We start from the raw sequence: 27,288 nt of genomic DNA on the forward strand, positions 1-27,288 counted from the left end.
GGGTAAAGGAGTCATTGCGCTTAACCTCCACATTGTCCATGTGTGGATGGATGGATGGGTGGATGGATGGATGGATGGATGGATGGATAGACAGACAGACAGACATGTGAGTATGTGATGGGATCTGTTTTTGGATTCTTTATTCTGTTATCTGCCTCACACCAATGCTGTGTGTTCTTGAGTGCTGTGATATAAAACTTATAGATTTGTTTTCTTTTTAGATTGTTTTGGGAATTTTAGATCACGTGCAGTTCCATAGAAATTTTAGAATTAGCCTGTCAAAATCTTCAAAATAAACATTTGCTGGAATTTTGCTAGGGATTGTGTGGAATCTCTAGCTCAGTTTGGATTGAATTGCTAACGTAATGACATTGAATCTTCTAATCTTCTAAACATCATATACCTTGTCATTTATTTAGGTTTGTAAAAAAATTTTGGTAGTATTTTGTAGTTTAGTAAACTTGTATTTCTTGCATTTGTTAGGCTTTAAAAATATTTAAAACAATAGTTTTGTTTTTAATTTCATTTAATTTCATTCTGCCAGTATATAGAAACACAATCCAGTTTCATATATTGATCTTGCATCTTACTACATAACTAAATTATTTAACCTGGTAACTTTTGTATATTTCATACAGTCTTCTGCATACATTTGTGTCATCTAGGAATAAAGAATCTTGGTCAAAAAAGCATATTACTTGTGTATATTTCACTTGTGTGATAAATATCTGAAGCATGCTTCACAAACTGCTACAGGGGCACATAAAACATCCTCTCCGCAAATGGAACCTCATTACAATAGCTGTACTTTTTAAAGTGAGTATAGAGGCACCTGGGTAGCTCAATGGCGTCTGCCTTCAGCTCAGGTCATGATCCTGGGGTCCTAGGATCAAGTTCTGCATCGGGCTCCTTATAGGGAGCCTGCTTCTCCCTTTGCCTGTCTCTATGTTTCTCATGAATAAATAAATAAAATCTTAAAAAAATAAAGTGAGAATATATAATTCAATCTTCCAGCATTTCTCATTGTTAGAAATTCAATATTTATGGCTTTTGTTTCTTTTTCTTGTTGTAATGCACTAAGATTTTCCAGTACATCATAGAATAGAAATGATGAGAATGGATTTCTTCACCTTGTTCCTGATCTTTGGGGAAAAGCATTTAGTATCTCACCATTAAATATATTTGTTAGTTGTACTTTTTTCATAGATACTATCCATCTGCTTCAGATAGTTCTGTTCGTACTTGGCTGAAAAGTTATTAATAACGGGTATTTGATGCTTTTTCTGCATTTGTTGAGATGATCAAATAGTTTTTCTTTATTCTACCAATTGATAAACTATTTTTTTGTAAATTAAACCAACCTTGTAAAAAAAAAAAATAAAAAAAAAATAAACCAACCTTGTATTCCTGAGATTAAATCCTACTTTGTCATGATGTATTTCACTTTTATATTTTGTTGGATTTCTTTTTCTAATACTTAAAGGGTTTTCTTTCAGCGCTCATGAAGGATGCTGGTCTATAATTCTCTTCTGTTAAATATAGTTTTGTAATGGTTTACTGTCAAGGTTAAATCTCCAGCTTTTGGTTTGTAGAGCATAAATTTCTTCAGTTTTAAATTACTTTCCTCTTCTGTTTTCTCAAGGTTTATTATTATTTTCTAAATTTTTAATCGAATATCATTTTGAATCACAAATATAGTATAACTATCTCTCTGACTATTGCTTTGGCTACCACATTTTATTCATTTTTTAAAAAATATTTATTTATTTATTCATGAGAGACACAGAGAGATAGGCAGAGACACAGGCGGAGGGAGAAGCAGGCTCCTCACAGGGAGCCCTATGCAGGACTCGATCCTTGATCCTGGGATCACCCCCTGAGCCGAAGATAGGTGCTCAACCACTGAGCCACCCAAGCATCCCAAGCTACCACATTTTAAATAGATGTTGGATTTTATTTATAATAGAGGATATGAAATGTTGCAGCAGGAATACCATGTACTTCAGTCACAGATAGGTTCTAAGAATATTTTGTATCTACTCAGTGTTTCTACTAGCTGCCTGTCGTCTTCTTTTTTTTTTTTTTCTTTTTTTCTGCCTGTCTTCTGTGAATGCAGTATTGTCTCTAAATCTGGCCATTGACCTCCAGATTATAGGCAAGAATATGAGTCGGGGTAATCTGATGACATTTTATAGTTTGGCAACTCGCAGTTTTTGCTACTGACATTTTAGACTGGGTGATTTTTTTTATTGGGGGAGCATAGGGCTGGCTTGGGCACTGGAAAAGCGTCTGACATCTGTCTGTTAAATGTCCATAGCAGCCTCCTTTGTGACAATTAAATTTTTCTCTAGACAGTACCAATGTCCTGTGGTGAGGATGAGGTCAAAATTGCACCTGGTTAAGAACTATTGCTCAAAAAAAAAAAAAAAAAAAGAACTATTGCTCAGGTCAGTTTCTTTGTTTCATTTTGTTATTGCTGTAGAGCTAGCTTTCCATGCAGAATGAATTCAAGGCAAAGGCAGCTATTTCAAACAGCAGGAAAATTATGGAATATATGCTGTGACTTCTACCTTGTTTGCTTTCATAAATGTTATGTGAACCAGGGACTAAGAGCATTTGAATATATGGTTTGAGACTGGGAGAACAGTATCTCTCTAGTCTGTGCCTTTTCTTTAGATGTATCCTACTAATTCTTTTAAAAGCAGAACTGCTAAAAAAAAAAAAAAAAAAAAAAAGCAGAACTGCTTCCTTGGTTTTAAAGTCAGAGTAAGTATCCATTCATAATCTTCAACAGTCAGACAAGTATAACACTTGTTTATATTTCACCTGTGTTATGAATAGGTGAAGTCTGCTTTACAAACTGTTACAGTGGCAGGTAAAACCTCCTTTTTAAAAAAAAAATTTATTTATTTATGATAGTCACACACAGAGAGAGAGAGAGAGAGAGAGAAAGGCAGAGACATAGGCAGAGGGAGAAGCAGGCTCCATGCACCGGGAGCCCAACGTGGGATTCCATCCCAGGTCTCCAGGATCGCACCCTGGGCCAAAGGCAGGTGCTAAACCGCTGTGCCACCCAGGGATCCAAAACCTCCTTTTAATAAATGGTGACACCATTATGATACCTGTGTATTTCAGAGTGAGTATGTATGACTCAATCTTCCCAACTTTTCCTCATTACTAGAAATTTCGTGTTGTGTTTGCCCTCCCCATTATAAGTATTAGTGTGAAAAATATTTTCTGTATATGGCAGAGACTTTTTCTTTTATGAATATACATATAAGTATGTATAAAAAGCCATATTACTTCCCCAAAGGACTGGGCAAGCCGTTTGTGATGTTACTTTTCCCTTCAGACTTTTTTGACACTTATTTTTGCCTTTTTTCCAACTCCCTAACTTTAAAATCACCATTTTAAAACTATTTAACAGTGAAGTGTATAAGATGCACTAGTATTAATATATTATACACATCTGCGTAACTGCTATCCAGATCAAGATCTAGAACATTTTTAATTCCCCATGGTGTACCCTCTTGTGCCTTTCCACTCAGTGCTTACTTTAGAGGTAACTAGTATATGATTGACTGTTATATATTTATACGTGCATGTTTATTTTTTAGCGTTATAATTGACGAATAGAATTGTATATATTTGAAGTGCACAATGTGATGAGGTGGCATACATATACTTTTAAATGTTTATTACAAGCAGGTTAGTTAATGCATGCATTGCCCTACATAGTTAAGAATTCTTTATTTTGCGTGTGGCGAGAACCTGAGGTCTACTTTAGTATATTACTTTCTTAAATATAAGTTTTACTTGTCCTTAAACTTCATGTAATAGAATCTTCTATGTTTTACTTTTTTCTTTTGACATAATGCTGTGAGACCCGTCCATGTTTTTACATGAATTCTTGTTCTTCATTTTCAGCTTTTTTGAGGCAAATTGATAAATAGAATTAAAATGTGTTTACAGTGTACAGCATGATAGTTTGATATGTATATACATTGTGAAAGAATTCCCACCAAGTTAATTAACATATCCATCACCTCACATATTTCTGTGTGTGCACCCATAAGTTCTTCCTTAGCAAATCTCAATTATACAATATTATCAATAGTAGTCACCATGTTATACATTACATCTCAGACCTTATTTATCGTGTAACTGAAAGTTTGGATACTTTTACTGCCCTTTCCCTATTTTCTCTATCCCTCTGCCCCTAGTAACCACCATTCTACTCTGTTTTATTAATTCATCTCTTTTTTTCCCAAAGATTTCCACATGAAAGTGATAGTAGTTCTGTTTTTAATTTCTTGAGGAACCTTCATACTGTTTTCCATAATGTCTATACCAATTTACATTTCTACCAACATTTTATAAGATTTCCCTTTACTCCACATCCTTGCCAGCATTTATCTTTTATCTTTTGTATAATAAACATCTTGACAGGTGGAAGTAATATCTCGTTGTAGTTTTGATTTGCATTTCCCTGGTAATAGTGATGTTGAGTGCCTTTTCATGTACCTATTGCCTATTAGTATATCTTCTTTGGAAAAGTGTCTGTTCAAGCCCTTTTCCCATTTTATTTAAGTAATTTATTTATTTTAAGATTTATTTGAGAGAGAGAGAAAGCGAGGAGAGAAAGGGGCAGAGGTAGAGAATCTTCAAGAAGATGCCTGCTGAGCATGAAGCCTGATACGGGACTCCATCTCCTAACTCATGAGATCATGACCTGATCCAAAACCAAGAGCCCGAGCATGAGCTGATCCAAAACCAAGATTGAGCACTCGATCCCGGACCCCAGATTACACCTGAGCTAAAGGCAGATGCTCAACCAACTGAGCCACCTCTTTTTTTTTTTTTTTAAAGATTTATCCTTTGTCTATTTTTAAATGAGGGTTGTGGGTTTTTGTTTTTGTTTTTGTTTTTTTGCTATTGAATTATATGTGTGTGTATTTTAGATATTAACCCCTTTGTCAGATATGTGGTTTGTAAATATTTTTTACCATTCTATAGGTTGCATTTTTGTTTTGTTGATGATTTCCCTTGCTGAGCAGAAGTGTTTTGGGATGTCTGAGTGGCTTAGTGGTTGAGCATCTGCCTTTAGCTCAAGGTGTAATCTGAGGTCCGGGATTGAGTCCCACATCGGGCTCCCTATGGGGAGCCTGATTCTGCCTCTGCCTCTGTGTCTCTGCCTCTCTCTCTCCCTGTCTCTCATGAATAAATAAATAAATATTTTTTTCAAAAAAGTGTTTTAGTTTGATGTAGTCCCACTTGTTTACTTTTGTTTTTGTTTCCTCTGCTTTTGGTGTCACATCCAAAAAAATCATTGCCAAGATTGACTTGAGGAGTTTACCCCCTGTTTTCTTCTAGTAGTTTTATAGTTTCAAGTTTACTTTCATTTCTTTAATATAGTTCGAGTTGATTTTTGTATATGGTGTAAGATAGAGGCCCCACTTTATTCTTTTGTATGTGGCTTTCCAGTTTTTTCAGCACCGTTTATTAAAGACACTATCTTTTCCCTGTTGTATATTCGTCTCCTTTGATTCTTTTGTAAGATTTTATTTATTTATTCATGAGAGACATACTCTGGGACTCTGGGATCACGCCCTGAGCTGAAGGCAGACCCTCAACCACTGAGCCATTCAGGCATCCCTCTTGTCTCCTTTGTTGAAAATTTATGGACATATATACTTGAATTTTTTCCTGGCCTCTATTTTGTTCCACTAATCTATGCATCTGTTTTTTGCCAATGTCATACTGTTTTGATAACTTTAACTTGATAGTACAGTTTGAAATCAGGAGGTATGATGCCTTTAGCTTTGTTCTTCTTTTTTTCTTGAGATTGCTTTGGCTATTCAGGGTCTTTATGGTTTTATACAAATTTTAGGATTGTTTATTCTATTTCTTGGACCCCTAAAACATACTACACTATATGTTAACTAATTAGAATTTAAATAAAATCTTGAAAGAAAAAAAATACCATTGGAATATGTTTTTAAATTTTTATTATTGAAGTGTAGTTGACATACAATGTTTTATTAGTTTCAAGTGTACAACATGATGATTCAGTAATTCTATACATTATGCAGTACTTAACACTATAAGTGTAGTTACCATCTGTCACGGTATACACATCATACAGTGTAATGACTATATTCCCTATGCTGTACTTTTCATCCCTGTGACTTATTTTAAGTGTGTACTTCTTAATCCCTTTTACCTGCTTTAGCCTATCTTTCCACTACCCTTCCTTCTGGCAACAACCAGTTCTCTGTATTTGTACATCTGTTTCTGTTTATTTTGTTTGTCATTTGTTTTTAGATTCTACATGTAAGTGAAACCATATCACCGAACTACTTTCTGGATTTCACTCAGAAGGAACTGCCTTGTGTGTTGCTATACACTTGGTGTGCTGATGGCAGGCAGGAAGTTCAGGAGCCTTCAATGTTTCCAGATCTGTCTGGTGGTTCCTTTGTTCTTTTTGTTGCTATATAGTATTCCACAATATATCCTTTCTCTTTGCTATTTGGATTGTTTTTAGTTTGGGGCTATTATGAGTAATGCAGCTATACACATTCTTATGCATGCTTTATGGTATACAGATGAATTAATTTCATTTTTGGTATATATTTAGATGTGAGATTGCTGGGTTTTGGAGTGAATATATGTTAAATTTTAGGTTTTTTTCTGCCAAGGGATTTTACAGAGTAGTTGTTTCAATTTAATCTCCAACCTTTAATATAGGGGAGTTCTAGTTGTTCTACATCCTTGTCAACACTTGGTATGATTTCTCTCTTTGCAATTCTCTTGGATATGTTGTGGTATCTCATTGTGGCTTTAATATTCATTTCCTCATTGAGGAAATGAAACTCTTTGGCTCTTTGTATCTCCTTTTTTATGAAGGATCTATTTATGTTTTCTGTCCATTTTTAAATTGCATTGTTTGTCTCTTACTAATAGGAATTCATTATATATTTTGCATATGAGCCCTTTGTTTTTTTTTTCATATGAGCCCTTTGTTAGATGTATTGCAATAATCTCTTAATCTGTGCTTGTATCTTTACTTCTTTAGTAATGACTTTTGATATAAAATATTTTGATAAAGTATAATTTATCAAATGTTTTTCTTGTAGATTTACATATTATTTAAGAAATTTCTCCTACCCTACTCACAAAAATATTCTTCTATATTTTCTTCTGGAAGCTTAGTTATTTCAGCTTTCACATTTAGGTCTATGATCCCTCTCAAATTAATATTTAATATGGTGTGAAATAAGAGTGAAGTTAATTATATTTTTTTTCAAGATTTTATTTATTTATTCATGAGAGATAGAAAGAGAGAGGCAGAGACATAGGCAGAAGGAGAAGCAGGCTTCCAGCAGGGAGTCTGATGTAGGACTTGATCCCCAGACCCGGATCATGCCCTGGGCCAAAGGCAGACACTCAACTGCTGAGCCACCCAGGTGACCCTAATTATATTTTTCATATGGATATCCAGTTGTTCCAATACTTAGTTATAGTGGCACTTTGGTCGTAAATCAAGTGACCGTATATATTATCACTACCCTCAGATTTGACAGTGATCTCCATATGTATCCTACTTATACATCTTTTCATTAGGGTATATATGCAGGACTACAATAATGAGTAAAATTTTCTGGTCTTGCTAGTTGAACTTAATAGTTGAATTACTTCTTTCTTTCTTAATAGAAAAGAGTAGAGGCAGTTTGAACCCATAACCCTTCTATCTCTGACCTTTCTGTTTCATTTATTTTTTTCTTTGAAATTGTTCATTTTTCATTTGGAAGCTCACTTTTTACTTAATAAATAAAAATAATGGTTCATGCTGGCCTTCTACAAATTTTGCATGGTTACTTTTATATTTAAATACAAAACTTGAGAATTTGAGTGTTTTTAAGTTTTCAATACCAACTTTAAAAGTACTCTTACTACTTATGTCATAACTCACATATTTTGAACAAGGTATTTGATATGCTCAGTTTCACCTAAATTATTGTGATTTGTTTTACCTCCAGGCTATATATGTCACAAATGCAACAGGAGCTTAATTACTCAGGAAAAAATAATTTGAAAATAAAATTATTTAAAGAACTGAGATAAGAGATGGCCAGTTGGATGGTTTTTTCAATCATTGGGTGTTTTTTTCACCAGAGGCTACAACCTTACAGAGCTTGTGATAAGGGATTTTGTCATGTGAGTTTTGCTTTTTTATAGACTAAATTTTGTGAGCTTGATTCTCAGATTCAGATGATTGGGATGAGCTCTCATTAGTTCCTTGTCTTCCCACTCTTGTTTTAATTTTATACTCTGTTATTTGGTATGCTTCTAGGTACTTTGAGGAATATATTTAAATAGCTCTCTATGTATTTTCTTTCTGCCAAGAAAGTAATGATAATCTGGACAGCCCAAGGCAAGAATGTGTCACCTGATGTCTGAGGAGAGGAATTACCTTCAAATTTTATTATTTCTGGTAACAAGGTATTTGTTAGTTGATTAGTTGATTGGGAGTAAGGTTTTTCTAATTTCCTTTTTTTTTTTAACATTTTATTTATTTATTCATGAGAGACACAGAGAGAGAGAGAGGCAGAGACACAGGCAGAGGGAGAAGCAGGCTCCATGCAGAGAGCTCGACGTGGGACTCAATCCTAGGTCTCCAGGATCACGCCCTGGGCTGAAGGCGGCGCTAAACAGCTGAGCCACCTGGGCTGCCCTGGTTTTTCTAATCTCCTATGTGAAGAAGTGTCTTAAAATTAACTATGCTTTCCAGTTTTTTGTTGTGATTTATGAATTTTCAGAATTGTGTTTTGTTATGTAGGTATATCCATTCCTGGTCTCAGAAAGTAAAGTTTCAGGGAGAAAGTGAGGGGAAACTCTGTTATATAATATTTAGTCATTTATATTCATTTTTAAAACTTCGGCGGTTAGGCAAAGAATATTTCTATGGAGCTGATATGTTAACAAGATTGGGTAGATATCCATAGAATTTTTTAAAATAAGTTGGTCGAGAAATTAGATTAGAGAAAGAGATGTACAAGAGTGTACATATCAGTGGACCATATAGGAAGTACCACCAAGAATTTAGATCAGTCCTCATTACCTATCAAGAGCTTTGGCATTTGGCTTGCATTCTTTCCACATTGACTTAGGACATCATCCTGGGTCATCTGTTTTAATTCTTCCATCTCAACTTCTATAAATTTTATTCTGACTCCATTCTCTTTCAGCAATCCTTTCACATAGTCTTTTGTTACTATGAGAACTTTTATACCTCTGAATATTATATTTCAGTATCCTACTCTGACTTTAACCTTCTAGTTTCCTCACTCCCTAACTTAATACACCTTGTTCTCTGTTTAATCTCACCAAGACCTTTAAATCTTGACATCTTTACTTTCTCTATCAGTCCTTTCTTTGCTGAACCTGAAGTTCATCATCACTCTTTAGAAGATTTTCTCACCATTGTCCTCTTTGTCTTTCAGATGCCCATCCCTGTATCAGAATTGCAGTTTCTATGTTTCCATGGTCAGGTTGCTGAATCTACCTGAAGGAAATGACATATTATCCAGATTGGTGCCATTTCGTATTTATGGTACCCATACTCATCGGGCTCTTAATGTTGCTGTTTTCTTTCCTCTTTTTTCTTTTTCCTTCTCTTTTTTCTTCTTTTTCTTTTCCTTTTCCTTCTAAGAATGTATTTTTATGTAATCTCTATACTTAACATGGGGCTCAGTGCCATAGCTCTGAGATCAAAAGTTGCGTATTCCACTGACTGAGTCGGCCAGGCACCCTCAGTGCTGCTCTTTAATGATCCAAAGATTTCCTGCCTGAGGAAGGCATTCTTTTGCCTGTGCCTACAAAGTTTAGAGAAAAACACCTTGAAGAACTGGAAAAGGATTTTTTTGTGAGAGCCCATATAGGAATAAGGATAGAGTTTTCCTGAAAGGAGACACTCTTGTTTGGTGTGTCAGAGTAGTTAACAAATAGAAGAACCCAGACTCCTCAACTGCCTCTGCAATACTGTTCCTCAGGGTGTCCAGAGTATCAAGAGTGAGAATGGCAGAAAACTAAGTTTCCCCCCACCCACCTCAACACTTGCCTGCATATCTGCACCAGTTCTCAATTCCTGGTTCCTTTTCTTATTAAGAGCTCAGTTTTTGTTTTCGTAATCTCATATCCTCCTCATTTCTCCAATATCTTCCAGTGGTTGATAACCTCCTTTCATTGCTTTGACATTAAAAATGGGGAAAAGGTATGAGAAAGAAAAGTTAGAAAAGTCATTGTCTTAAGTTTAGTAAGACTACGTACTTAAGTGAGAATTTCTACATGCAGAACAGAATGCCTTCTCATCCTAAAATCTAATTTATACATATCTTATTGATCACAGTAATATTTTCATAAGTGTATAGAAATTGTTAAAGTATAATTGACATAATTTAAGGTGTGTGTTTGGAAATTATAAGCTATTGTGAAAATATGCTGAATAAAGTAAAATGAAAAGTACTAATGTCTTGCTAAAAATTTTCATTGATTCTCCAGAGAGGCCTATTGCCTAAGTAATTAGTGGTGGATGGTTTATGTGGCTCTTGTACAAGCATGTGACTCTAAATACAGGTTATGTTAATATCTTCTTTCAGTCAGCTCCTTTGTTTCAATTTTGAATTTACTATGCAATTTAAGAATATGAAATACTTCCGATGAGTGAATATCCTGTTTCATTGATGGTGTAATGTCTGGTTTGCTTGGAAGGTGTATACCTCATGATGATACATTGCTGTCTTGGTACTAATCATCCTGAAACAGCAAGAACAGTTTTCTTCAAGACCAGATAATCCTTGAAATTCTGGGTCTGCATATCTCTAACTCATTTAAAGTAATTAAAGTGACATTCTAACCAACTCTTTATAAAATATATTACACTAGTTTTTATAGTTGAGTGTAGGACAAAGTGTTTTTGAGAGGAGGTCAAAGAAATAGCAATGAGAAAGGTTAAGGGAATGAAAATATGTGCTTTGGTATTGTCAGGCAAAGCCATAGCTCTATTTCTCACCTCATATGCAGGGTAAGGATAGTATATTAGAAGATTGGTGGAGAAACAAACTGTCATTTATTTTGGGGATTGCTTAGCATCTAGATAGGGAGAATGAGAAAGGAGAAATAGGGAAAATTTTATCAAGGGTACAGGAAGGCAGTCGGAATGAAGTGGAAATGAGAAAAAAAATGTGCTATTTTGTATAGAGAAAGTAGATTAGCAAAAGAATTTAAGGCTAAGAGTCAGTCAGCCTTATGTCATATATATAAATATAAAGGATCTATTTTGTATTACAGAGAATGTTAATAGATAAAGTGTTTGATGTTTGTACATTCTGTGTTTAAACAAATGATTTGGAAATCTTCTGACTATGCACTTTTGAATAATTGATATTCAGAATACATTTTGTTATCTATGAAGATGTTTGGTGGAGCTGATTTGCATTAAAACGTTCTTGATTCTCAGTAAGAGAAATACACAGATGCACAAAACAGTTAATTATCTTTCTTTTAAAATAAATGTCAAGAGAAACATTTAAAAGTAAGATAAAATATAGTGCTTAAAGAAAATTCTCAGAATTCAAACTATTTTATAATTATACACAGGGTAATGTAATTTTATATATTTTAATGTATATGTTAAAGATCTTATGGAATCTTTTTTAAAAAAATTCTTCAGACATAATTGCTTTTTCAAATAAACTCAGACTTCTTTCTTTCAATAGTTTCCTATAGGTCTAGGATACCTCTCTATTAAAATATTTGATCTGTATTTGTAATATTTAGAATTTATTTGTGTTTATCTTATTTTCTCACTTTGTAGTTTTGTTTTTTGAAGATTTTTTTTATTTATTCATGATGGGGGGCGGAGGGCAGAGAGAGGCAGAGACACAGGCAGAGGGAGAAGCAGGCTCCATGCCGGAGCCCGACGCGGGACTTGATCCCGGGACTGCCGGATCGTGCTCTGGGCCAAAGGCAGACGCTAAACCGCTGAGCCACCCAGGGTTTTTTAACTGGCAGAAGTACTTCTTTTGCTTTGAGTAGTTCAGTAGAGTCCAATTAACAGGGGCAGTGTTGATGTAGGGTAATGTAACCCAGAGCTATCATTGCATATTAAAAGGACATTGTGTCCTAGAACCCAGTTACTATGAAATAAGCTATACTTATACATAAGTATAGTTATAAGACCTAATGGAGATCAGTAGCATTTGTTTAGCTGTTACCCATAAGTATAATACATATAAAAATGATTCATTTGTCATTGTTATCTTACCAGTTAATATTTTGTAAATATATATTATCAAAATAGGGTAACATGAAATTTTTCTATGCAGAGATGATCTGATATTCATTTTGAATATGAAAATATAAGTATTATGTCTTTAGAAATCTTGTCATTCAGAAAGTGATATTAACTGTTTTTATTACTGTTAATAATAGGTTGAGGTTAGGCTCCTTCTGGTTGTAAACCTTCCATATTCTCCCTTTTACTTTGTAGGGAGAGACAAGGGACCCAACAGGACAATTTAAATGATTAGTACTCACTTAGAAATGGGAGAATGGAAAATTAGCTTCTAATAGATGAATTGGAGTTCCCATCTTCCTCCAAAATTAATTGGCTAGTAACAACTAGCTGGTTAATGTTTTTAAGCTGTTTTTCTAATTTTCCTGTACCCCAGCTGTTTATATATCCATTGAATTTGTAGTGATCTGTTAGCTGATGTGAGAGATTGAGAATCAGTCTGAGTTAAAATGATATTTATTACTGGAGTGCTTGGGTGGCTCAGTTAAGCATCTGCCTTCAGTTCAGGTCATGATCTCAGGGAGTCTGCTTCTCTCTCTCTCTCTCTCTCTCTCTCTCTCTTTGCCCCTCTCTCCATTTGCACACGCTATCTCTCTCTCTCTCAAATAAATAAAGTCTTTAAAAAATAATATTTATTACTGTCTTAAAATTCTTTACCCAGTATTGCTTCTCGGCCTTTTGGCTAAGATAAAGTGTAAAACTTTTTACCTACCATATCCTTTGTTAATATATTTGGGAGAAAAGATGAGAAAATTAATTTTCTAAGAAGGAAAGTAGAAATTTATCTTATTTGTGTTATTTTTATTCTTGGGGGAAAAAGAATTGTTATTGAAAAATATCATAAAACTATTTTATTTCTACTTCCTGAAATTTTTAATTATTTTCAGTCAAGATAAAGAAAAAGAAAACCAGTATAAGGCTTTGGTAAATATTTACTTAATTTTCCATTACCTAGATGATTTTTTTCCCCCTAAATCTGCTCCTCCTTTAGTGTTTCCCATAAACCAAGAATCTTCGATTGGAACCCTGGGACTTGTTCTTGATTTTTTTTTTTCCTTACCATGTATATATAATCTATCGACTAAGTCTCTGGACTTTACATTCCAAACATGTCTTTAATCTATCTGCTTCTCTTCATCTTCTCTACCATCCTAGTATAACCCATTATCATTTATTTAGACGACTGCAAGAGCCTCATAAGTGGTGTCTATGCTTTCACTCTTGCTTTCTTATATACCACTGGATTATCCTGACAGTATTCGGAATGGTCTTTAAAAACTTTCTTGCTAATAAAACTAACCAGTATACTAAGCAGCCAATTTATTATTTGATAAACTTGAAAATAAAGAGAATCAAGTATTTATCCTTTTCTTACACTGTGGAGCATATGGTTGACAAAGGAGGTTTTTCCTTTACTGAAGTATTTCAGTTGATAGGTAAAGAAGGAATTATAGAATTATAGTATCAATATTTTATACCCCTCTCATTAAGTATTATAGTAGGATAATTATTGCTAACTGCTAATATGTGCATGTAGAGATAACATATTGTATGCCTCCCACTTGGAGTATATAACATGAACTATGGAGTAGTTTTGCTAGAAATTTGAACTTGAGTCTGGTTAAACATTCAGATCTACCTATCATTTATAGGAAATACAGAAGACAGAGGAACATGTTAAATGACACTATAAGGATACCATCAGGAAATCTGGAGTGTGGAAAATCCTATAGGACAAATAACCCAGTTTTTTTCCCAACAAATTGTAAGAAGAAAAAAGTGAAGGAATCATAATCTATAGATTAAAAGACCAAGAAACTTATTATTTGCAACATCTGGACCTTATTTGGGTTTGATTTGAACTAGTAAGCTTTAGAAAAAATTAATACACAGGAAAATTTGGACACTGTCTAGGGAGTTGGTAATTTTAATGAATTATTCTTGAACATAAAGATTTAATGATAGTAATGTTGATAGGGGTTATATTTGCAAGAAGAGTCCTTATCTTTTAGTGATATATAGTAAAATGTATATGATGAAATGTATATGATGAAATGATACAATATCTGAGGAATAGATAAGAATGAGTAAAGGTACAAATTAAACAACACTGGCCATGAATTGATAATTGTTGAAACTGAATGATAGATATATATGGATCTATTTTGCTCTGTTCTCTCTTTTCATACACACTTAAACTTCCTATAATTAAATTTAAAACAAAAAGCCTTTGCACTTAGACTCTAATTCAAACTCTTTATTTTAACAGATTATACCCAATCTGACCTCTACTTAGCCCATATCTAGCATGTTCACCCTTGCTCACATTACATTTGCTTTTTTCCTTTTCCTCAGATACCCCAAATTCATTCCTACCTTAGAGCCTTTGAACTTGATGTTCTATCTGGACCCTTTGTCCCCTAGATCTTCAGTGTCTGTCCCCTGTTGGCATTCAGGTCTCATTTTATTTTTATTTTTTCAGGCCTCATTGTAATGTCACCCTAGAACAGCTACCTGTGACAATCATTTAATCTAGTTTTATTTTCATTGGAGCACTTACCCTGATTTGACATTTTCTTTTGTATTTATTTGTTTATTCATTGTTTCCACCCATTAGAGTATAAACTACAGGTGGGTGGTGGTAAGACTTGACTCTCTTGTTCACTTTTAAATTTCCAGGACTTTACCAACAAATAGGTGGCAAATATGATTGGTACTCAACAAATGTTTTTTTGAGGGCAGCCCAAGTGGCTCAGTGGTTTAGCGCCACCTTCAGCCCAGGCGTGATCCTGGAGTCCCAGGATTGAGTCCCACATCAGGCTCCCTGCATGGAGCCTGCTTCTCCCTCTGCCTGTCTCTGCCTCTCTCTCTCTCTCTTTCTCTCTCTCTCTCTCTCTTTCTCTGTCTCTTATGAATAAATAAATAAAATCTTAAAAAAATAAATAAAAATTTTTAGGGTGAATAAATTAAATGTTTATGAAGCTGTCGAATGCTAAGAAGATTAACATTATTAATCTTTTACTTTTAGAATATCAACAGTATATAGTATTGTTGCCTAGTGAAAGTATTTAAAATTCAACTGGCATTTTCATTTATAAGTGTTTTCAAAGGCTCATGTGCAAGAGAATTAGCTTTGTAGCAAAGCTTCAGAAAGATTTTTGAAAATTCACAAAATGTCAAATTTTCTGTTAGCATTTGTTTAAAAATATTTGTATTTTGGGTAATGTCACATTTTGTCTAAGAGCTGTTTTTTTGTATCTACATAAGTAGAGGTTAAAATTTGTGATATGTGTTTATATATGTGATATGAAAATTTGGCATACATTTCTTGGTTCATGTGAATGATAATGAAACACTTATAATTATATCTTCCATCAAGAAGGAACTGAGAATTACTTTATAGATAAATGCATTAGAGTAGATGAAACTGTAAAATTATTGAGATCTTCTCTTTATAGAAAAAAAAAAAAACATAGAAGGGGCACCTGGGTGGCTCAGTTGGTTAAACATCTGACTCTTGATTTTGTCTCACGTCATGATCTCGGGGTCATGCGATTGAGCCCACATTGGGCTCCATGATCAGCACAGTGTCTACTTGATATTCTCTCTCTCCTTCTGCCTCCTTCCCTCCCCCTCTTCAGCTCTCTCTTGGTCTCTCTCTAAAATAAGTAAATAAAATCTTTAAAACAAACAAACAAAAGATATAATATATTTGTTTTCAAATATGTGTATGTAAGATATATAAACAAATATATGTATGTATGATATATAAATATATAAATAAATCTAAGTAAGTATTGTCATTCAACATAATGGCTTTTGGGAAGTTGTTTATAATGTTTATTAGAATAAAATGATGTGTTTCACTGACAAAATAATTTTACTGTAATATTTATTAGAGATACATATGTGATGCAGACTGGTGGATTCCCTCTGTGTGTCCTCAGGAAGCTTTCTCTCCACAGCACACAGTATGTGCTGCAGAGTTGGGCTCATTTGGGCCATGGCAGAGGTTGTTCCTTTCATCATTATCCATGTGGCATATGGGAATTGTAGATCATGGCCTTTCCACCAGAAATATGCCATTATCTGCTTCTCTTCTTCACTGTATTCTATTAAATGATACAAATCTGGGAACTTCTTCAGATTTGGCTCTGTGCCAAGACACATTTTAAGTGGATTTGCTTGTTTGTTCTTGTACTCATTTCCTCATTTAAGTCTGTTTTCAACACAGGTTTATTGTGGCTTGTCATGTGGAAAACACGAGCTTAGAGATTGTAAGGAATTATAGAGATTGAACAAAGCATAATATATTCGCTCCAGGGCTATTTCCTTTGGTAGTTTCCCTTTTGGAACTTCTCTTCTGGAATTGCCTTTAGAATGAATCTCTAAGTTATTTATATGCCCACACATTTATCTTAGTTTAGGAGTCAGAGAAAATGAGCCTTTCCTCAGAGTCTCCCAGGAACAGAAGGATGAGAAGAGAGAATATCACTAGGCCCCGGATGAACCCAATGCTGGAGTCTCAGGGGCCTAGTTTTCTACCAAGGAAAAGTGCTGATTTTTCTTGTCATGGTCCCAGCTTTGCTCCTCTGCTCAGCCTCTAGTTTTTAGAAGTGCAGTTCCCAGAATGCCCCCTTCCTTTAGTTCCCTAACATTTCCACTTAGGGAAGAAGACTGCTTACCCTCTTGTGTTAGGATTCCAGAGGCATTGTCATCTTGCTGGATGGTGAAATGAGATCTCTCTAGTACCTTGCCATTTGATTTCTTTCTGTTGCGCTTAGAACCTGAAGATTGAGGAGTCTCAGATCTCTCAAGATGTTTGAGCCCTGGCTGGCCATAGGGCTTTCTGTGAGCTGTCTTGTTTCCTCCTTGGAAAACACTTGCTTGGAAGGGAGCTCAGTCTGGCTTCAGTGTGTCATCTGGAATAACTGGGTGTTTGGAGGCAAGTCCAATTCAGATGAAGGTGCCTCTGAGGTTATAACAGGCCCTCGGGGAAGATTTGATTTGTGGGCTTCTGTCTCACAGACTTTATTCAGCTGTTTTACCAGAGGGCTTGTGGGAAGGGGGGTCTCCACTACTAGTCTTCATGGTATCCATGCAGTGCCAAGGATAGGAGAATGGGGATTTGAATCCTGGGCCTGAATAGGACTTTTGAGGTGCTCCTCTGTGGGTAGGTTGGGCTGTGGGGTTTGCATCTGGATGAGGGTGCACAGGATGCCTGCACTAAGTGTATGAAGATCTGCCATCCCAGCCAGATGCTTGTGCTGTGGAGGCTGCACTGAAGTGACTGGGATGCTCTTGGGTGAGCCCATCTCAACCAGGAGGAATAGTGTGGGGCCAGGTCCAGCCTGGGTGAGGAGAGGATACTGGACTGCACTTCTGTCTTTGCGTACATAACAACTCCAGTTTGTTGGTTGATAATTTAACTATTGTCTCATTAAAGGATATTGCTGTTTGAGCCATTTCTTCTTCATTTTGAAAAATATTGTACTGAGCATCTTTATATATGAGATAGTACTGTTTTTGGATATATGGTTTGTGTTTATTAACCTGTTAAAGCACAGATTATGGTATACATAGATGTGTGTGGGGGCTAAGTGAACCAAATTCTTGTCTTTGCTAGTTTGATGTTCTCCTGGGTGCCTTTACATTGTACCAAGTTTTTTGAGAGCCAGTTTCTCTTCTTTACTTCCTTACTCCTTCCCTCCATCCCACTTCCCTCCCTCCCTCCCTCCCTCCCTTCCTTTCTTCCTTCCTCCCTTTTTAGTGAGAATATTTAAGTTCTACTCTCTTAGCAAATTTCAATTACACAGTACAGGGGATCCCTGGGTGGCGCAGCGGTTTGGTGCCTGCCTTTGGCCCAGGGCGCGATCCTGGAGACCCGGGATCGAATCCCACATCGGGCTCCCGGTGCATGGAGCCTGCTTCTCCCTCTGCCTGTGTCTCTGCCTCTCTCTCTCTCTCTCTGTGACAATCATAAATAAATAAAAATAAAAATAAAAATAAAACAATTACACAGTACAGTGTTACCAACTATGATCACCATGTTTCACAATAGTTCCTCATACCTTATTCATTTTATAGCTGAAAGTTTTTATCCTTTTAATAACCACTCCTTATTTCCCCCACATTCCAGCCTCTCACAACTACTTTACTACTGTTTCTCTGAGTTTGACTTTTTTCAAATTTTACATATACGATACCATACAGTATTTGTCGTTCTCTGTGTGACTTATTTTCACTTAGCAGAATACCCTCAAGTTCCATCCATTTTGTCACAAATGGCAGGGTCTTCTTGTTTCTCATAGCTGAGTAGTATTTTATTGCATATATATATATATGCATACCACATTTTCTTTATCCTTTTGTTTATTGACAGACATTTAGGTTGACCTGGCTCTTGTGAATAATGTTGCAGTAAACATGGAAGTGCAGATATCTCTTTGATACCCTGTTTTCATTTTCTTTGGAAAATATATACCCAGAAGTGGGATTGCTGGATCATATGGTAATTCTATTTTTAGTACATGAACTTTTTGGCCATTTATTATGTCTCGTTTGGAAAAATATCTTTTCAGTTCTTCTGTCCAGTTTTTTTTTTAATTTTTATTTATTTATTTATGATAATCACAGAGAGAGAGAGAGAGAGAGAGAGAGAGAGGCAGAGGGAGAAGCAGGCTCCATGCACCGGGAGCCCGACGTGGGACTCGATCCCGGGTCTCCAGGATCGCGCCCTGGGCCAAAGGCAGGCGCCAAACCGCTGCGCCACCCAGGGATCCCTTCTGTCCAGTTTTTAATTGGATTGTTTTTGCTGTTGAGTTATATGAGCCCTTTATATATTTTGGATAGTAACCCCTTATCAGAGATGACTATCAGATATTTTCTCCCATTCAATAGGTTGTCTTTTCATTTTGTTGATTGTTTTCTTTGCTGTGCAGAAGCTTTTTATTTTTTACTTTTTTTTAGAGAGAGACAGAGGGCATGGAATGGGGTAGGGGACAGTGGGAGAGGGAGAGAGTCTTAAGCAGGCTCTATCTATGCCCAGCATGGACCCAAAGCTGAGGCTTTCCCAACCTTGAGATCATGACCTGAGCTGAAATCAAGAGTTGGAGGCTTAACCAACTGAGCCACCCAGGTGCTTCTGTGCAGAAGCTTTTTAATTTGATGTACTCCTACTTGTTTATTTTTGCCTTTGTTTCCTTTGCATTTGGTGTTAAATACAGACAGTGTCAATGCGCTTAATACCCCTGTTTTCTTCTAGGAGTTTTACAGTTTCAGATCTATTTTCAATTCTTTAATCTATCTTAAATTGACTCTAAGATAGTGGTCTAGGTTCATTCTTCTGCATGTGGCCGTCCAGTTTTCCCAGCACCTTTTACTAAAGAAACTATCCTTTCCCTATTGTTTATTCTTGGGGAACCAGTTTCTTGCTTTGCTTTCTTTTCTTTTTTCTTTCTTTCTTTCTTTCTTTCTTTTTTTTTTTTGCCAAACATATCAGAAAGTTTAGTCATCCTATAATTACCAAGAATAAAATTGAATTGTTGCCATAGTTTTTTTGGAGAACAGAGGCCCTGTGTTTTCAAAATAAAGGGTGAAAGTATTTTGTAAAAGTGTTTTCTAAGTATATTAGAACATAAGTTATGCATAGGCCTTTAGGCAAAGATAATTGCTTAATATTTCATGTTTAAGGAAGTTTCTAACTTAACTCTGAATGGTTCTTAAGATGTGACAGGACCTATGAAATTGAGTATAAAAAATCTTTGAGTGAGTAGTTCTTGAAAGAGTCAGACACCTTACTTTTAGCTTTAATAGTAGTTGGTTTTTCCTTCAGTTTGATGGCCATCAGGAGACAAGGCTGCTTCTCCTATGATGGCCATGCCTATAGCATCTCCTAGTGTGGAACCCAGAGCCTGCAAACCACCCAATAACTGTCAGTGTTGATTTTGAGTGCTTTGTATTTCTGTGAATGATATGTCAGATGACAGATTTTAATGGTTTCCTTTGTTTTGAAGAGGACAAATTTAGAGTATTGATGGAAGTTTATGTGCAGAACTTTTTTGCCACAATTATTTGGTAATTTAAATGCAACCAAATTCAGTTTTTACAGATGTCTTGATCCTGTGTATAGGAACATCTGTGACCTACACTGCTAATGGGTGTGGATAGCTCTCCACGAAGGCAAGAATATCAGTCAATATTTTATTTTTACTGCAAAACATTTTTGCATTTGAACATCTGATTTTGGAATGCATGATTTTTTGGTTTATAGATATTTGCTGCTGAGCTTAGTTTATATATATAGTGTTTGGCTAGATATCTGTCACAAGCTTAAGATGATTGCTGATTGAAAGAATCTAGCTGAGGAATGTTTAACTGGTTATTCTTGAGTTTCCTTCATGAATCACTTATGTAGCTCCCCTTCACAAAACCATGAAATTTATACTATGAGTTTTCATCAAGAGTCTGTGTAAGAAACATCTACATCTGTACTTCTTTTGGAGAGTGGTGGAAGAGGAATAGACAGGATAGAGGTAACATTGAAAGGCAGTACATTATATGAAAGGAATATGGGCTCTGGTGTCAGAGGTTAGTAATTCTGTTGGTGGGAGTATGTAGAAAGTCTCTTTTAATTGTCTCTGTGTTTTCCAACAAAATAAGACATTTATTAGATCAATATGTTCCTGGCATTTTGGTTGGCCTGAACATACAAAAGTAAGTAAGACTTGTCCTCTGCCCTTAAAAGACGGATTCAATATTTTAATAATAAGACAGCAGCATGACCCTATTGCTAATCCACATTTCTTTCAGTTTTTTTTCTTTTGTATCCAAGATTTAGCTTTAGTTTTCTCATTGTAGGGTGTGTGTGTGTGTGTGTGTGTGTGTGTGTGTGTGTGAGTGTGTGTGCGCACGTCCCCCACCCCCTATCTGTTTTTTCATGTATTGACTGGGGAATTGAGAGAAAGAGAAGGGGTGTAGTGATTGATTGATTCAAGCCATTAGCTAACATATGTTGGCAATCTATATATATTTCTTTACTCTGATTTATTGTCCTATACATTAATATTTCAGAATTACTGAGAGTATACTTGATTCAAGGAGTTAATTGTGTATATCTTCCTTGCTGGTACCAAAATAGCTTGGTTAGAACTTCAGCCTTTAATTTTGTTTGTTTATTCATAACTAGTTGACTATTTTATTATTTTTTTTAAAGATTTATTTAGAGGAGAGAGAGCAAGCATGCACACATGAGTGGAGGGAGGGGCAGAGGGAGAGAGAGGGAGAAAGAGAATCTCCAACAGACTCCATGTTGAATGTGGAGCCTGATGCAGAGCTTTGTCTCACGACCATGAGATCATGACCTGAGCCAAAACCAGGAGTCACTTAACTGATTGAACCAACCCTCTAGTTTACTGTTTTAAATATAAGACTCAAGCATTGGACTGTTTTGATGCAATTCTGCAAAAGTGTGCATTCATCATATGAAATAAAATTATTTCTTCTACTGGAAGAGAAAAAGAATTATATTAAAATGTGACTTAAAAACCATAGTCTGGAGACAGGTGGGTGGCTTAGTGGTTGAGAGTCTGCCTTCAGTGGTTGAGTGTCTGCCTTCAGTGCAATCCTGGAGTCCCGGGATCAAGTCCCACATCGGTCTCCCTGCATGGAGCCTACTTCTCTCTCTGCCTGTGTCTCTGCCTCTCTCTCTCTCTCTCTCTCTCTGCCTCTCATGAATAAATAAAGATAATATTTTTTAAAAATCAGTCTTACTAAAATTAGTCTAATTGATAATAAAGATTTTTTAAACTGGCAGCCATGATATTTGGAATAAAAATGACTTCTCTGGACATTGGTACTGAAACTGAGGCTGAGAAAATATGTTCCAAATAGTTTATATTTATTATTATTATCTTATTTGAGAAACCATAGCTTACAAAGTAGCTAGTTTATATATAGAACATGGGTTTGTGTTGAGTCTCATTATGATCCAATTATTTTTCTTCTGTTTCGTGGCATGGCTTATGGCCCCTACACTAGCCTATGTGTATGTATGTGCCACTAGAGAGAGGGATAGATCAGGGAAAATTGGAGTACAAGTCCTATTGGTCCATAGGTTTTTGGCATAATTTTTGTTTAAGAAGGTTATGATGATACTTACCTAAGTAATATTACTCTTCTAGTTGTATAGAGAGCAAAGTGAGGTCTAGAAAGATGACTTTCATGAAGATTACAAGTAATGTACTAAGTGTTTTGTTTATTGTCTTATTTTCCCAGCTTCATGAGGGCAGGAACTTCAGATGTTTTGTTCATTGCTATATTCTCAGTGTCTAGAATGGTGGTTGGCACATGTAAATGTTGGTATTAGTTTCTATGTAATTAAACTTTGTAATGATTATCCTCTGTACCCACTTATGTACAGTCTGGCTTTAAGCATGTACATTAATGTGTGATCTGTAATATTAAAATAAATATGAACACACTAGATACCTCTTCAGGCAAGAACAACTTCTAGATTCATTGCCACGTTCACTTGCTCTTCAGGGTACAAGACTATTGTGAACAAGCCTAGTTATAATGACCAATGTGCTTAAATGAGAATGAAGGAACAGCTGCTCATTTAATGGTCTTTTAATGAGATGCATAAAATTCAGTCCGTTTTTCTATTTCTTTGCAATTTCGTGATCTCAGGTTTCTTAGATGTCTTTTGGGTACTTCTGAAGTAATTATGTAGTTTAGGAAGTTGGAAATTGCTGAAGTTGATGTGGTGGGAATTAGGTGGTTTTATATGTTTATTTTTTACCCAGTCTTTTTTACCCAGTCTGTTTCCCATATATTATCTGTATCACCTCCATCTCTATTCTCATAGATGTATGTATTCCTTAATCTTTCTCAAAATCCTTTGTGTTAAAAGAAGTTATAGTTAAAACCTGCTGCATTATTTAGTTTTTATTAGGAAGTCACTTATAACAGTAAATTTATTGTTTTTTCTTTAGTTTTGTGGATGACTGGTCTACTTGTAAGCTTGAACAAGGTACACGTCACTAAAATGTAGAAATCTAAGTAATACATTCAACCAACATGTGTGACTTCTGCTCACTTCTTAGCCCTTATTTTTAGTCATTTACATATTTTTAAATTATATTCTGATTGAATATTTTCATGCTTAGTTTTACTCATGAGAAATTTCCCTTTAATTTGCAAAAAGCCATTTAACTTTGCTTGTGTCATGTAGGCATATGGCAAAGATATTTTTAAGTTACTTGTTTCGATCATTTTGGAATGTGGTGACCTCAAAAATGGGCAAATATTTTCTTAGCATTTGGTTAGAAGAATAAACGTGGTATGCTAATTGAGAGAAATTTTAATTTTGACTTATATGACAGGACAGGCTTGTATTTGTTTTTGTTTTTGTTTTCAGGCTTGTGTTTGAAGTGATTTTTTTCAGTGTTAATATTATGGCTTGATTACCTAGTGCCTTTTTTTTAAAAATCCATAATCTCATTTCCTTTTTGGATAAAAACCCTATAAAGCAGACAATGGTTGTTTTTATTATCCCTATTTTGCAGAGTGAGTTTTGGGCAAGTCATTTGACTTCTGAGTTTCAGTTCTTTATCTGTAAAATAAGAATATTGGGGAGGATAATCTCTGATGTCCTTTAGAGCTCTACAGTTCTCTGTTTATACCATTGTAAAATGAGGGAACGGAAACACAGATGAGTTAAATAATGTTTGTTCAAATAAGTGCAAATAATGAATTAATAATGAAATCTTCACATCTGACTTTCTGATACACTATGAATTGACACTTTCACACAGTCCTTATGCCTATTACTGAAGTTTTGCTGACTTCTTATTGAAAATTCAGCAGTTTATAAAAATTATGCTATAGATTTAATATTTTTTTAAAAACTCAAGTATATTTATACTATAATTTTCAAGTTAAATTTATATAGTTTAGTAGGTGCTCACTCATATTTTTAAAAGGAGAAGGTCTTATAAATATCAATTCCCTTAGCAACTAAAGACAAGTCAGAAAAGCATATCTGAAATTTTGTAGTATGGTATAATAAGTAGGTCAGAAGTAGAGCAGTCTCACCTGTAGCAAAAGAAATAAATAGAAAAGATACTTTTTTAAAAAAGGATTTTAAAAATATTTTTACTTGAGAGAGAGAGCAAGTGAGTGATAGAGAACATGAGTGGGGGGGGAAGGGCAGAAGAAGGGAGAAACAGACTCCCCACTGAGCAGGGAGTCTGATGTGGGGCTCCACCCCAGGATCATGACCTGAACTGAAAGCAGACACTTAACTGACTGAGCCACCCAGGCACCCCAGAAATATTCTTTAAAAAAATTTTTTTATTATAATTGACATAAAATGTTACGTACATTACTTTTAGGTGTACAACATAGTAATTCAATAAATTTATACATTATGCTACGTTCACAAGTATAGTTGCCATCAGTCTTTATGCATCATATTACTTATTATTGACTATATTCTTTATGCTATGCTTTTTATTTCCATGACTTATTTATTCCATAACTGGAAACCTGTAGCCCCCATCCCCTTTACCTATTTTGCTCAGCCTTCCTCCCCTCTGTCAATCATTTGCTCCACCTTCCTCCCCTCTGTCAATCATTTGTTCCCTGTATTTATAAGTCTGATTCTGTTTTTTGTCTGTTTATTCATTTGTTTTTATTTTTTGTATTTTATTTTGGTTTTGTTTTTGGATTCCACATATGAGTGAGATCATATGGTATTTCTGATTCTCAGTCTGACTTATTTCACTTAGCATTAATACCCTCTAGGCCCATCCATGTTGTCTCAAATGGTACAATATCTTTTTTTTTTCTAGCTGCACAATATTGTCTTCCTTATCTGTTTGTCTATCAGTGGACAGGAAAGGTTCTTAAGTGACAATTTTCTTCCATCCTTTTCTTGATCCAAAATTTGTATTTGAGTGTTTGATAAGCATTGGAATGATTTGAGCTTTCTTTTGTTAGCTGAGTATATATATCCCTTTCATGACTGTTTATAGAAAGATGTTTTATATTAGTAGGAAAGTTAGATTAGACTTCTCAACCTTTAAGGGTTTGTGATTGAATTCCTTCCTATTCCTCACCTCAGTGGCAGTCCCTTCAATAACTTTTCAGGATTATATCAATCTTGCAAATTATGACATTTTATATAGATATAACACATTAATTTCTAGATGAGCTAGGATGAGGCATTTTAAGATGGCAGTCAGAGTAGATTGTAGTTCAATACAATCTTTAAATTTAAATATAAGTTCTTTGAAAAATTCTAAAAAAAGCTAAATTTTTGAAAGGAAATCTGATCACTCTATAAAATTTATTCAATATACCAAATCAACTTCTAGGTTTTTTTTTATTTAAGGATTTTATTTATTTATTCGTGAGAGAGAGAGAGGCAGAGACGCAGGCAGAGGGAGAAGCAGGCTCCAAGCAGGGAGCTGGACGGGAGACTGGATCCCGGGTCTCCAGGATCACGCCTTGGGCGGAAGGCGGCGCTATACCGCTGAGCCACCTGTGCTGCCCAACTTTTAGTTTTTTTTTTGTTTTAACGTAAAGTATCCCCATTTTGGAAAATAAAGGAGCTTGTTTTACTTTGGTGCTTTTGTATAAAAATAGCTTTTATTCAGTTTTTCCTGTAAAATTCTTCACAAATATTTTTCAGTTGACACAAGGAAATCATAGTCACACTTTTGTTTTTTAGGTAGTTGGAAAGAAAGTTATCATCTTATCTAAAATACTTTATTTTACACTTGAGAAAACGGAGGTCCAGTGAGGTTAATTCTCTGACCCATGGTTATATAGCTAATTGTGACAATAATGATTGGAATTTAGATATGCAATTTCTGAGTAAAACTCTTCTATTTGATGAATAGGTATATGGATTCTTGTCTGTATTCAGCTAGAGTCATAGTCTAGATTTTTGCCAAGCTCTATTTTTCCTATGCTGTTTTTATATTAAAAAAAAAAAACAACAACAGTAATTTCTGAACCAGAATTTAAAATCCAAAAGCTGCATTATAATAGCTCACACTTAAAATGTAACGGCATATGGAATTATAGTTTCTCACAGTTGGTTTCCCATTTGATATGATTTAGATCTTTAAATTTTTAGAATAAAATCTGAGCCAGTTTCAAAAATATTATGTTCAAAAGCTATAGATATTTTTAAAAATCTTTAAGGTATTTATTTTCTGTTCTTAGTCTTTATAAGTTATTTACTTTGATTAAAATAATAATTCCAGATAATTCTTTTGTATAAGTGGTTGGTAGAATTATGGTTATTGATTTAAAACAAAACCAGAATTTCATAGTAGATTATTGAAAACTAAAATATTCTTTAACAGCACAAAGTCAGGAAATTGACAGTTAACATTTCCATGGTTACCAGGACTCTTGCTCTGTAATATAAAAGACTTTTAAAGGATCATATAAGCAAAGAATACCAACTATGACATACCATAAAAAATTCTCAGAAGCAAAAGAAACATTATAATTAACCAGAAAAGGAAAAAAATAAGGGAAGTGAATGAATTCTTCTATTTCTTATTTATATTATCTAAGTAAATAATTTTCTCTGGGTCTGTAGACCCAGAGATTTTATTTTAGACTGAAAAAGTAATATAGTAAAAGCTCATATGTTCTTGTGGTAATGAAGTTTGCTAGCAGAACTCTTCAGGGGATTGGAGAAGAGTGATGGTACACTCCATATTCTGGGAGATTGGGAATATGACTTGAGTCACACAGACCAAGATTTATATCACTGCTCCACCATTTACCAACAGCCTGACCTTGGGCAACTTCCTTAACTTCTCTAGTTCTCAGTATTCTTATCTGTAAAATAGTGACCATAATGCCTGTTTTACAATGTGATGTAATCATGTATATAAAAAGTGTTTAGT

At 34.9% G+C, this 27,288-nt stretch overlaps 1 protein-coding gene and 1 pseudogene across 31 annotated transcripts in view; one reads left to right on the top strand and one right to left on the bottom strand.

Annotated features, from left to right (window-relative positions):
• The window catches only part of NUBPL (NUBP iron-sulfur cluster assembly factor, mitochondrial), a 231,260-nt gene that overhangs the window by 123,713 nt on the left and 80,259 nt on the right, over nt 1-27,288 (top strand). The gene's annotated exons all lie outside the window — the stretch shown is intronic.
• On the bottom strand, nt 16,889-17,670 carry LOC144320043 (cell division cycle-associated protein 3 pseudogene; annotated as a pseudogene).

This window comes from Canis aureus, chromosome 9, assembly GCF_053574225.1.
Source record: "Canis aureus isolate CA01 chromosome 9, VMU_Caureus_v.1.0, whole genome shotgun sequence".
Taxonomy (NCBI): Eukaryota; Metazoa; Chordata; class Mammalia; order Carnivora; family Canidae; genus Canis; species Canis aureus.